We start from the raw sequence: 13,235 nt of genomic DNA on the forward strand, positions 1-13,235 counted from the left end.
TTAGATCCTGTACCGACACATTTTCTTAAACAGATAGTACCAGCAATAATAGAACCCCTGTTGAGAATAATTAATTCTTCACTCAGCATTGGATATGTTCCAAAATCTTTTAAATTAGCAGTTATCAAACCAATAATTAAGAAACCTGACCTCGACCCCTGTCAGCTGTCCAGTTACAGACCAATATCAAACCTCCCCTTTATCTCTAAGATCCTGGAAAAGATAGTAGCGGAGCAGCTATGCTCATATATACATAGGAATGGCATACATGAACTGTATCAGTCAGGATTTAGGCCTCATCACAGTACAGAGACAGCGCTCGTTAAAGTAGTAAATGACATTCTATTGGCCTCTGATCAGGGTTGTGTAACTATGCTTGTATTACTTGACCTCAGTGCAGCTTTTGACACTGTTGATCACGCTATTCTTCTTCACAGATTAGAAAATGTAGTGGGAATTAAGGGTACAGCCCTCTCCTGGCTCAGATCCTATCTGACCCATCGTTATCAGTATGTAGACTTAAATGGTGATTATTCTGCATGTTCTCTAGTGGAGTTTGGCGTTCCGCAGGGTTCAGTTTTAGGTCCACTGCTTTTTTCCCTTTACATGCTTCCTCTGGGCAACATAATCCGTAAGCATGGTATTAGTTTTCATTGTTATGCTGATGATACACAGTTATATGTCTCAGCAAAACCTGATGAGAAAAAACAGCTTACTAAAATTGAGCAATGTGTGCAGGACATAAGAAATTGGATGCTAACTAACTTCCTTCTGCTAAATCCGGATAAGACAGAAGTTCTAGTCATAGGACCGCATACAGCTAGGAGTAAAATTTTAGATCATACCGTAACTTTAGATGGCCTTTCTGTTCCATCAAATGCAACAGTGAAAGACCTTGGTGTGATTATTGATTCCAGCCTTTCATTTGAAGCACATGTAGATAATATTACCAGGATAGCATTCTTTCACCTCAGAAATATTGCCAGAATAAGAAATTTATTGTCGCTAAACGACGCAGAAAAACTAGTTCATGCTTTTATCACCTCTAGGTTGGACTATTGTAATGCCTTACTGTCTGGTTGTTCAGCTAGATGCATAAATAAGCTTCAGCTAGTCCAGAATGCAGCAGCGAGAGTCCTCACCAGAACCAGAAGATATGAGCACATCACCCCTATCTTATCTTCACTCCATTGGCTCCCTGTGAAATTTCGCATTGATTTTAAAATACTACTCTTGACATATAAAGCATTAAATGGTCTCGCGCCGCAGTACCTGAGCGAACTGCTAGTGTCTTACGATCCGCCACGCCTACTTCGATCAAAGGATGCAGGCTGCTTGTCAGTACCGCGTATTATGAAAAATACAGCTGGGGGCAGAGCTTTTTCTTACAAAGCCCCAAAGTTATGGAATAGTCTTCCAAATAGTGTTCGGGACTCAGACACAGTCTCAGTGTTTAAGTCCAGGCTAAAAACCTATTTATTTAGCCGAGCATTTTTATAAATAGATTTGCCATAGGTAAAGGAGCAGATCTGGGGGACTCATGGACGTAGAGTATTATGGTGAACTGGTATGTTTGGATGCTGTCTTCCTCACTCTCATTGATCACTCAGGTTTGCTGACGGTGAGGGGATTGTTTGCTTTACATGTCAGGAAGCCCTCATGTTTGTTTTTCCTTCTGGCTCTCCCTTTTAGTTATGCTGTCATAGTTAGTCCTGCCGGAGTCTCTGCTTGCACGCTACAGTTAATATACATTCACATTATACATTGTGTGACTGTGACCATACCTAACTGCCATCTCTCCTCTTCTTCTCTTTCCCCCCCTCTTTCTTTTTCCTCTCTCCTCCTGTCCCCCCCTTTCACTCTTTCTCTCTCTCTCTGTCGAGCTACACATGTCGTTCCTGAGCTGCCAGTGATCCAGACTCCCTCTGCCCTCCGGACCTGTCTGACCCATCCTGGTGCCCCGCTTCTGGCTGAAGATCTCGTCACATGGATGCCCCGTGTGTCTCTCTGGGATGCGTCTGGTGTCTGGGAATGATTCTCTCTACCTAGAAAATGGTTCTGGCCTTGACTGGTGTTGGCAACTGTTTCTCTGGGGACTTGACAGTTCGATAGTTCATGACTGGAACTTCTTACAAGTCTACCTGGGTCTTCAATAACTACCTGGACTCCATATTAACATCAATTAACATCAGCTATTATAGCTGAACTGCCTCCCACCCTACACACTGTATAAATGCAGATCATTTACTGCTTTTTGTTTCACCCAAATGAGGATGGGTTCCCTGTTGAGTCTGGTTCCTCTCAAGGTTTCTTCCTCTTACCATCTCAGGGAGTTTTTCCTTGCCACTGTCGCCCTCGGCTTGCTCACCAGGGACAAACTGACCATTTTGATTCATACAAATTCACATTTCATACAAACCTAAATAATTCTTTTGACTATGTAAAGCTGCTTTGCGGCAATGAAAATTGCTAAAAGCGCTATACAAATGAAATTGAATTGAATTGAATTGAATTGAATTGAAATTCTTATAATTTTACACAATACTTCATTTTAGACCCAATTATTTTTTATTTGTTCATTTGCACACATTATATTACCTCCATATGCAAAATTCTCACCCACTGTAATTTATTTACTTTACTAAATCTACCTCTATTTATATATATATATATATTATTCAAATTATTTTGTACTGTAAAAATGCACTTCTTTTTGGATGCTAACTGTGTTCTGTTTCCTTGTACTTACATGTGTAGTGACAATAAAGTTGAATCTATCTAATCTAATCTAATCTAATCTAATCTAATCTAACTACTATATATATTGTTAATCACAGTCCTTGATCCTTGTATTCTGTTATTTAAATTTGTTAAAAAAAAAAAAAAATACAATGCTGACTCAAACCTTTTGTCTAGCTCGCATTCCGACAATATATTGCTGGACTAGAGGATCATATCCAGACACTAGCTTGGGATGTTGCTTTGTTTAACTTGGGTAAGAGCGGTGATATTGTTTTTAGACAATTTTTAAAATAATTTATTCATAATAACACATATTCTATAAAGTTAATATCACTTACATACAGTATATTAGCGATTTTATAAGCATGTACAGTAAATGTGCTAATATGTTCAGTAATAAAAATATACATGCTGGTTCATTTCTTACCAAAGTAATATAATCATTTACAGTAGGTGTCTGTTATTGCCTTTTACTCACACACACTTGGTTGTGGTATTTAAATCCTGTAGCCATTACTTTTTTATGTTTACAACCAATCAGAGAAGTAATAAAGTCCTGACGGGATGTAAAACATCTAATAATCAATTATATAAAAAGTTACAATAATAAAGCAATTTCTTAATTTCATAAATATCAACAAATTAAAAAAGCAAGACTTCAGAGTTTCAGCTCTCACTGATTTTTATTTTATTTAAAGACTTTATTGTCATAATAATCTTCGTATAAGATTCAGACAAAATCAGATTAAGTATGACTTGAAATTGAATCTGAAGTTAAAGATGAATCTGTAAAGAGGGAGAAAAAAGCAGATGTAATCATATGTGTATCATATTTATTCTTGATGTGACTCCTGACAGATCAAGTTAGTCTACACACTAAGACTATCAATATTTACATTATGAAGCAACTGTATTACCTTTAGTAATAAAGTTTGTATTATATTTAATACATTATTGTTATTATTATTATTAGCACTGGTACTAGTAGTAGTTAATATTTTCTTTTCTATAGAGAACTTTTTAATATGTGTCATATTTAATATAGTTATTGCAGATTATATGACGTTTATTTCTATAAAGTTTTAAATTTAATTCTATGGATACTTACCAGCACCACCCCCACCAGCACCACCGACGTCCTCCTCCACCTCCGCCACCTCCACCACCTCCGCCGCCTCCTCCGCCACCTCCACCTCCTCCACCCCAGGCTGGGAAACCACAGCATGAGAGAGAAAGGCATATACATTGTCAGTATTTCCTTTGCACTACAAGCTTAATTTTAAAACCTCAACAGTGGTTTCTTTTGTTAAAAATCTCTTTTTAAGAAGTCTAAAAGCTAAAAAACTGTTTATGAATCAGATCAGAGGAGAATGACTAGACGGGCTTGAGCACCAGTAGTCTCTAACACTCTTCACCATTGTGGTGAGCAAAAAAGCATCTTAGCATCCATAACACATCAAAACTTTAGGAGGATGGACTACAACACAAGTCCACATCAGGCTCCACTCCTGTCAACCAAGACAAAGAATATAAGGTATCATGGGCACACATTTGACCAATCTTAAAACTTGCTTGAACTTATGTAGTGGACCTGCCATGCTGAAACATACAGCATGGTAGAGAATGAGTGTTTAGCCATCAAAAAGGTGTTCCTTTTACTCCAATATGCCTAAACACCTGGTCCACTTGTACCAAAGATTACTTTGGTGATAATGCTCTTTAACTATACTTTGGTCTACAGGTTTAAATTGACAGTTGTTTTCTCCTTGGAGAGGGTGGCTGGTCGAAGATTAAATGGCTCCACTTTTTACATCAGGAGCAGGGTTTAATGAAAAACTACAGCAGGAGGACCATGAGCTGGCAAGATAACATGGCAACCAGACCATAAAAGACTGAAACTCATATTTAAGCTGAATCTAGCTAAAAAGATGATGCCTACTTTCTCTCACCTGAGATCAAAATGAAACAAATGCTCAACCATCCTAAATGTTTTAAAATCATCCAGGGGCATTGATCATGGGTCTATCTTTATTTTATTTTTATTTTTGTAACGTCACTCCTAACTAAAAGGTAAACAAAAACCCTTCGAATTTTGTCAGAAGAGTCAGACTGAAAGAATGGTCTAGTGCAATGTGAGATATCCAATTTCACCTAAGAGAAAGGGACAAAAGCAGAAAACATCACTACTTCATAAAAGTAGTGATGAGTGCAAATTAAACTGTTCACTCACCGCTCATCTTTATCAGTGGTCTGTTTCACAAAAAATACTCTTTTTCAATTACTGGAGGTTATTCCTCGACCTGCAAAAAAAGAGAGGTTGTGTGGATTGTGTGAGTTATTTCTAGGCAACTTCAGAAAAGGATAAAGCCTCTCAAGGAGGTATATAGTTGCAGCCATTTAAAACTGCATTAGGCTCCTCTTAACATAAAATGAGGAAAGTGCACATTTACAATCATAGAATACAAACAATTTGTGGACATTTGTACTATTCACGATATTTTTATCCATCTCTTTTTTAACTGCCGGGAAAAAAACTGTATAATTCGATTAAACAAATTTTGCATGACTTTGGATAGTTACAGGGGTGTATTTAGCTAAGCTCAAAGAACAAGGAGGACTAAATAAAACTGATTTAAGATATATATTAAAGATATAGGGCTCATCTTGGCATTGCCAATTTCTCTGAATAAACTGTAATTCTGTGAAGAATACAACATTTACAAGAAAAAAAATGACCACCTCAAATATGAATTTTCATCTCTTTATTCACAGGTGTGACTTTGCATAGTGTTAATAAATGTCACTATACATTGTAACGAACTATGTAAAAGAAAACACTTTTAATAACTCATGACTTCTCTTAAATATGACATTACTATACTCCATACTTAGCTATGTTATTTATTTAAAATTGTTTTAAATCATAACTTCAGTCAAAATCATCTGACCTGTTTATTTAGTGTGGATTCATAAAATTCACATATAACTTTAGATTTAGATACTTACTGTGTTCTTCTCCTGATGAATAAATTTAATGTGGAGTGGCATATTTATTTCATGGGGACAAAGGTGGAGGCGGAGTCAAAAAACATGCAAGAGGGCGGGAGAGAGAGAGATTTTCAATTCAATGCAAAAGTTTATACCTTTAGTTCAAAGTGAACTTTAAAATTAATTTACAAGAAACCTAGAAGCATTTATTGTGCTTTTTTTACATATGTGACAAAGGAGTAAAATAGTATAGTGTAGTAAAACAGTAATAGTGAATAAAAAAAAAAATCAGTGCAAAAGTTTTGGATATAAATGTTCTTAAATTATTAAAACCTCCAACTCATTTTGCATTATTCAAACAGGCTTATTTTCATGATTATTATTATTATTATTATTATTATTATTATTATCTTATTTTTCTGCTTTATTAGGGATAGTTATTATTATTGGGGGTAGATAATTGATCATGGGTCTATCTTTATAATTTTTTTTGTAATGTTCACTCCTAACTACAAGGTAAACAATAACTTTTGAAAAACTTTTAAAAACAGTGACAATATACAGTGCTCTCACTGTATATTGCTAAAATCCAGCATTGTGAGTTATATGATATGATCAAATAAACTAACCACAGGTATAACAGCTTATGTGTGAACATAGTGAAGAAATGTACAGAAGGAAAACTGCAAGTTGGGATGATTAAGCAAGAACATGGGTGAGGCAGAATAAACGTTAAAAAATATACAAAGTAAAATGATCTTGCAGATCATTTTTTAAGATATTTTTTTTTAGGGAAGCCACACGATAAACCATGAACAATGAGATCTACTCATAGTCTTTAAAACTATTCATATTTTTTCCTTAAACAGCAGTAGAAACTGTTACTAAGTTTTCTTCTCTTCCAGGCTGCACACTCACATCTCTTCCCAACACAGAGTGGCATTAATCTGCCATTACTTCCATTACTAGGCTAAAGTCCAGTTCTCAATGCTGGGAATAATGGGCATGACTAGATTTAGTCACAAAGAAAAAAATTAATTTTAACAGGTCTGAAACAATGAGGAAACATTTCTAGCACATAATTCTCTACATGCCCACTCTAATTTACACTTAAGATGTCACTTAGGAGTGGACATTACAAACAATGATTAAATGTTAATGATCAAATATGATGGCAAAGGTTTTGTCAACTAAAATGCTAACAGAACTCTGTCCTGTAACTCATAAATTATTTTTTTATTGTCAACTGACCCACATGATCTCATTCTTTTCTGTTGCATACATTTTAAACACACTATGGGTAGTGCTCTCTCATTGCTTAAATGTTTTATTTGATCATTAGTTTGATGAAAATGTGTGCCACAGAACAAAATCATGTACACAATATGTTGTGCAGGTCACTCAGCATTGGGACAAATCATTGAAGTTGCAGGACAAAGTTCAAACAATAGTTGACAAGGTGACCAGTGAAACCCATGAAACTAGTGAAGTCAGAGTTACACTTGCAAGTCCATGCAGTGCCCATCTGGCAGAGTAGCACTCAGCTAGTGAGCATGAGCAATGAGTGGCAGAATGCATTGATATGGGTAATGGCTTTTGTCGGCTCCTCAATGCAGCAGGCATGATCACACCAGCCTTTCTCATTGCTGGATTGTAGACAGACACTTAACAGAAGCACTTCACGCTGCATCAGCTCATGCAGGTTTTTGGCATGATGTCATCTTTGGCACTCAAATGGTGTGGGGTATTGCTCTACTCAAATGCCACTCACATGTGCAGAAGGGTCCTTGATGATTTCTTTAGAGCGGTATACATACATATGCAAACTATTTATTATATTATACAATATCTTCTCATTGAATACATAAAAATGACAGCACTTTTTGTACATAACTATTCCTCTTTTAAAGTTAAACTCTGCAAACGTGGATAAGCTGCAGGACATCGATCTGCATCCCGTCCAGAGTGGAGGCGCCACAGGCGACGGGAAATAAGCAGAAGAAGGGAAAGCGCGGGGGTACTGTATCCGTGCTAGGTTAGCGGCTAACCCACACAAGCCAGCTATTCTACCATCGTACTGGCTAACGTACGCTGTTTGGACAATAAACTAGACCACATTCAACTTCTTCGCACAACCCTAAGGACTGTAAGAGATTGTTGTGTTTTTGTATTTACTGAAACATGGCTCAACAATAGCATCTCGGATAGCTACCCTGGGCCTAAACTTTGTGTTTACATCAGTCATACGTGGTGCCGCGACGCAGTGGTGGTCTGTAAGTACTGCTCTTCTCTGGTGGAGGTTATGATCATTAAGTGTCAACCGTTCTACCTACTGAGGGAATATTCAGCCATTTTTAATCGGGGCTGTATATGTACCCCCCAATTCCAATAAGAACAAGAGTAAAGCACTAAATGAATTGTATCAGTTCATCAGTGAGCAGCAGACAGCTCACCCAGATGCTTTTCTTATCTTGGCTGGGGATTTAAATCATGCAGATCTAAAAAGCAGGTTTCCAAAAATACAACAGCACATAGATTTTCCCACACGAGGAAACAATACACTGGACCTTGTTTACACTACTCAGAGAGGAGCTTACAAGGCCCTTCCCCTCCCCACCTCGGTGCCTCAGACCACATCACTGTCATGCTAATGCCTGTATACAGACACTGGTTAAAGTCACCAAACCAGTCTGCAAACAGATACAAGTGTGGCCGGAAGGGTCTTCTGAGGCACTCCAGGACTGCTTCAGCACCACTGACTGGGATGTAATTAAGCAGGTTGCCACTCACAACAACTTCACAGACCTACAGGAGTACACAGAAACTGTCACTGCCTACATCAAAAAGTGCATTGATGATGTAACGGTAACAAAGACCATCACTGTCTGAGCAAACCAGAAACCGTGGCTAACAGGGGAGGTCTACAGACTACTTAAGGTACAAAACGCTGCTTTAAAATCTGGAGATGCGGTGGCTCTGAGGACAGCTAGGGCTAATCTGTCTCGCAGCAGAAAACAGGCAAAGAGACAGTACTCCAAGAGAGTTGCCTATCACTTCAGCGACAGCAGAGACACCACAGAGAGTCTGTGGCACAGGATACTGACCCTTACTGATTACAATTCAATTCAATTCAATTTTATTTGTATAGCGCTTTTAGCAATTTTTCATTGCTGCAAAGCAGCTTTACACAGTCAAAAGAATTATTTAAGTTTGTATGAAATGTGAATTTGTATGAATCAAAATGGTTAGTTTGTCCCTGGTGAGCAAGCCGAGGGCGACAGTGGCAAGGAAAAACTCCCTGAGATGGTAATAGGAAGAAACCTTGAGAGGAACCAGACTCAACAGGGAACCCATCCTCATTTGGGTGAAACAGAAAGCAGTAAATGATCAAATTCAAATTTTATTTGTCACATACACAAACATACACAGTACGAAATGTAGTGAAATGCATTATACGACTGCCATTGACCCTAAAAGAGAGTTAAATTTTACAAGATTGTTGTCCCTCAGGATCTCACTCGGCCAGCTCGGATCCGGAGTTAAAAACGTCGAATTGTGAGTACATTGTATACCAATAGAAACAAGAGTGTCTCTATCATAACTAATGTACCCCATGGTGGTAATTTTGCCGGTTTTAAAAACGCTGTAAACTAACTTAAAGAACAAAAACAAAGAAAAGGTGGTCGGAGCAGTCGTGACGGCAGCCGACCTCACCGGCGCCATCTTGATCTGCATTTATACAGTGTGTAGGGTGGGAGGCAGTTCAGCTATAATAGCTGATGTTAATTGATGTTAATATGGAGTCCAGGTAGTTATTGAAGACCCAGGTAGACTTGTAAGAAGTTCCAGTCATGAACTATCGAACTGTCAAGTCCCCAGAGAAACAGTTGCCAACACCAGTCAAGGCCAGAACCATTTTCTAGGTAGAGAGAATCATTCCCAGACACCAGATGCATCCCAGAGAGACACACGGGGCATCCATGTGACGAGATCTTCAGCCAGAAGCGGGGCACCAGGATGGGTCAGACAGGTCCGGAGGGCAGAGGGAGTCTGGATCTCTGGCAGCTCAGGAACGACATGTGTAGCTCGACAGAGAGAGAGAGAAAGAGTGAAAGGGGGAGACAGGAGGAGGGAGGAAAGAGAAAGAGGGGGGGAAAGAGAAGAAGAAGAGAGATGGCAGTTAGGTATGGTCACAGTCACACAATGTATAATGTGAATGTATATTAACTGTAGAGTGCAAGCAGAGACTCCGGCAGGACTAACTATGACAGCATAACTAAAAGTTAGAGCCAGAAGGAAACACAAACATGAGGGCTTCGTGACATGTAAAGCAAACAATCACCTCACCGTCAGCAAACCTGAGTGATCAATGAGAGTGAGGAAGACAGCATCCAAACATACCAGTTCACCATAATACTCTAGGTCCATGAGTCCCCCAGATCTGCTCCTTTACCTATGGCAAATCTATTTATAAAAATGCTTGGCTAAATAAATAGGTTTTTAGCCTGGACTTAAACACTGAGACTGAGTCCCGAACACTATTTGGAAGACTATTCCATAATTTTGGGGCTATGTAAGAAAAAGCTCTGCCCCCAGCTGTATTTTTCATAATACGCGGTACTGACAAGCAGCCTGCATCCTTTGATCGAAGTAGGCGTGGCGGATCGTAAGACACTAGCAGTTCGCTCAGGTACTGCGGCGCGAGACCATTTAATGCTTTATATGTCAAGAGTAGTATTTTAAAATCAATGCGAAATTTCACAGGGAGCCAATGGAGTGAAGATAAGATAGGTGTGATGTGCTCATATCTTCTGGTTCTAGTGAGGACTCTCGCTGCTGCATTCTGGACTAGCTGAAGCTTATTTATGCATCTAGCTGAACAACCAGACAGTAAGGCATTACAATAGTCCAACCTAGAGGTGATAAAAGCATGAACTAGTTTTTCTGCATCGTTTAGCGACAATAAATTTCTTATTCTGGCAATATTTCTGAGGTGAAAGAATGCTATCCTGGTAATATTATCTACATGTGCTTCAAATGAAAGGCTGGAATCAATAATCACACCAAGGTCTTTCACTGTTGCATTTGATGGAACAAAAAGGCCATCTAAAGTTACGGTGTGATCTAAAATTTTACTCCTAGCTGTATGCGGTCCTATGACTAGAACTTCTGTCTTATCCAGATTTAGCAGAAGGAAGTTAATTAGCATCCAATTTCTTATGTCCTGCACACATTGCTCAATTTTAGTAAGCTGTTTTTTCTTATCAGGTTTTGCTGAGACATATAACTGTGTATCGTCAGCATAACAATGAAAACTAATACCATGCTTACGGATTATGTTGCCCAGAGGAAGCATGTAAAGGGAAAAAAGCAGTGGACCTAAAACTGAACCCTGCGGAACGCCAAACTCCATTAGAGAGCATGCAGAATAATCACCATTTAAGTCTACATACTGATAACGATGGGTCAGATAGGATCTGAGCCAGGAGAGGGCTGTACCCTTAATTCCTACTACATTTTCTAATCTGTGAAGAAGAATAGCGTGATCAACGGTGTCAAAAGCTGCACTGAGGTCAAGTAATACAAGCATAGTTACACAACCCTGATCAGAGGCCAATAGAATGTCATTTACTACTTTAATGAGCGCTGTCTCTGTACTGTGATGAGGCCTAAATCCTGACTGATACAGTTCATGTATGCCATTTCTATGTATATATGAGCATAGCTGCTCCGCTACTATCTTTTCCAGGATCTTAGAGATAAAGGGGAGGTTTGATATTGGTCTGTAACTGGACAGCTGACAGGGGTCGAGGTCAGGTTTCTTAATTATTGGTTTGATAACTGCTAATTTAAAAGATTTTGGAACATATCCAATGCTGAGTGAAGAATTAATTATTCTCAACAGGGGTTCTATTATTGCTGGTACTATCTGTTTAAGAAAATGTGTCGGTACAGGATCTAATATACAGGTTGATGAATTTGAAGAAGAGATGAGTGAAATTAGTTCATTCTCTTCAAGGGGAGTAAAGTATTCTAGGTTCTGGTCTGACATGGCTAGATTAACATCTGCATCAATTACATTGTTCGGTTTCAAAACCTCAATTTTATGCCTAATATTTACAATTTTATTATTAAAAAAGTTCATGAAGTCCTCACTATTGCATGATGTTGTTGTGGAAATTTCTGCAGTGGTCTTATTTCTGGTTAATTTGGCTACAGCATTAAATAAGAATCTAGGATTTTTTTTGTTATTTTCTATAAGAGTGGAGAGATATGTTGATCTAGCTACACTAAGAGCTTTTCTATAGTTCAGGATGCTCTCCTTCCATGCTATTTGAAATACTAGTAATTTAGTTTGACGCCATTTACGTTCTAATTTCCGAGCGGTCTGTTTTAAAGTGCGCGTGTGATCGTTATACCAGGGAGCAAGTTTCTTACCTCTAATAATTTTTCTTTTAACTGGAGCTACATTATCTAAGGTATAGCGAAATGTCGACTCTAAATATTCAGTCGCCTGATCGAGTTCTGTGGGGTCAGACGGTGATCTAATCGAAGTTGGGAACTCTGGGAGATTACTGATAAAACTCTGTTTGGTAGTTGATGTGAATGTACGTTTCATACGGTAGCGCGGCGCTGTGCGTACATTATTACTGTGACACACTTGAATTGAGACAAGATAGTGATCTGAGATAACTTCAGATAGTGGAATTGTGAATAAATTTCTTATACTTAATCTGAATAATATTATTAAATCTAACGTGTGACCTGCTTTATGAGTGGGTCCTACTACACACTGATTTACTCCTACCGAGTCCAGTATGGACATAAATGCCGTTCTCAGAGGGTCTGAGGGATTACAAGGCCACACAGCGGACATGTGACATCTCTATCTCTCTGCTGAATGAGCTGAATGCATTCTTTGCCCGTTTTGACACTCACAACAGCACCACGACACAAAAACACCCACCTCAGACCGGGGACCAGGTGATGACGCTTTCCCCAGACAGCCTGAGAAGATCCTTCTGCAGGATTAACGCACGCAAGGCCCTGGGTCCTGACAACATTCCTGGCCGAGTATTGAGAGACTGTGCAGGGGAACTCACCGATGTCTTTACGGACATTTTTAACATCTCTCTTAGTCAGGCTGTTATCCCCACATGCTTCAAAACCACCACCATAATCCCAGTACCTAAGAAAACATCTCCCTCCTGTTTTATTGACCTCCGCCCAGTTGCACTTACTCCGATCATTATAAAGTGCTTTTAACGACTAGTCATGCAGCAGATCAAGACTTCACTCCCCCCTCCCTGGACCTCTTCCAGTTTGCTTATCGGTCCAATCTCTCAACTGATGATGCCATTGCTACGGCCTTCCACTCAGCGCTCACCCACTTGGAAAACAAAGACTCTTATGTTAGAATGCTGTTCATCGACTTTAGCTTAGCATTCAACACAATCATCCCACAACAGCTCACTCATAAACTGATTCAGCTGGGGATCAGCACC

The 13,235-nt window shown here is 38.9% G+C and overlaps 1 protein-coding gene and 1 long non-coding RNA gene across 2 annotated transcripts in view; both read right to left on the reverse strand.

Moving 5' to 3' along the window:
- Window positions 1–13,235, reverse strand: part of LOC128520493 (NACHT, LRR and PYD domains-containing protein 14-like) — a 550,151-nt gene that overhangs the window by 473,505 nt on the left and 63,411 nt on the right. The gene's annotated exons all lie outside the window — the stretch shown is intronic.
- LOC128520499 (uncharacterized) lies at window positions 3,407–5,762 on the reverse strand. Its single transcript, XR_008357939.1, has 4 exons — window positions 5,749–5,762; window positions 4,973–5,042; window positions 3,851–3,950; window positions 3,407–3,528 (listed from the first exon to the last, which is right to left on the reverse strand). It is a non-coding gene; the product is annotated as an uncharacterized LOC128520499 (long non-coding RNA).

The sequence above is a fragment of the Clarias gariepinus genome, chromosome 4, assembly GCF_024256425.1.
Source record: "Clarias gariepinus isolate MV-2021 ecotype Netherlands chromosome 4, CGAR_prim_01v2, whole genome shotgun sequence".
NCBI classification, from domain to species: Eukaryota; Metazoa; Chordata; class Actinopteri; order Siluriformes; family Clariidae; genus Clarias; species Clarias gariepinus.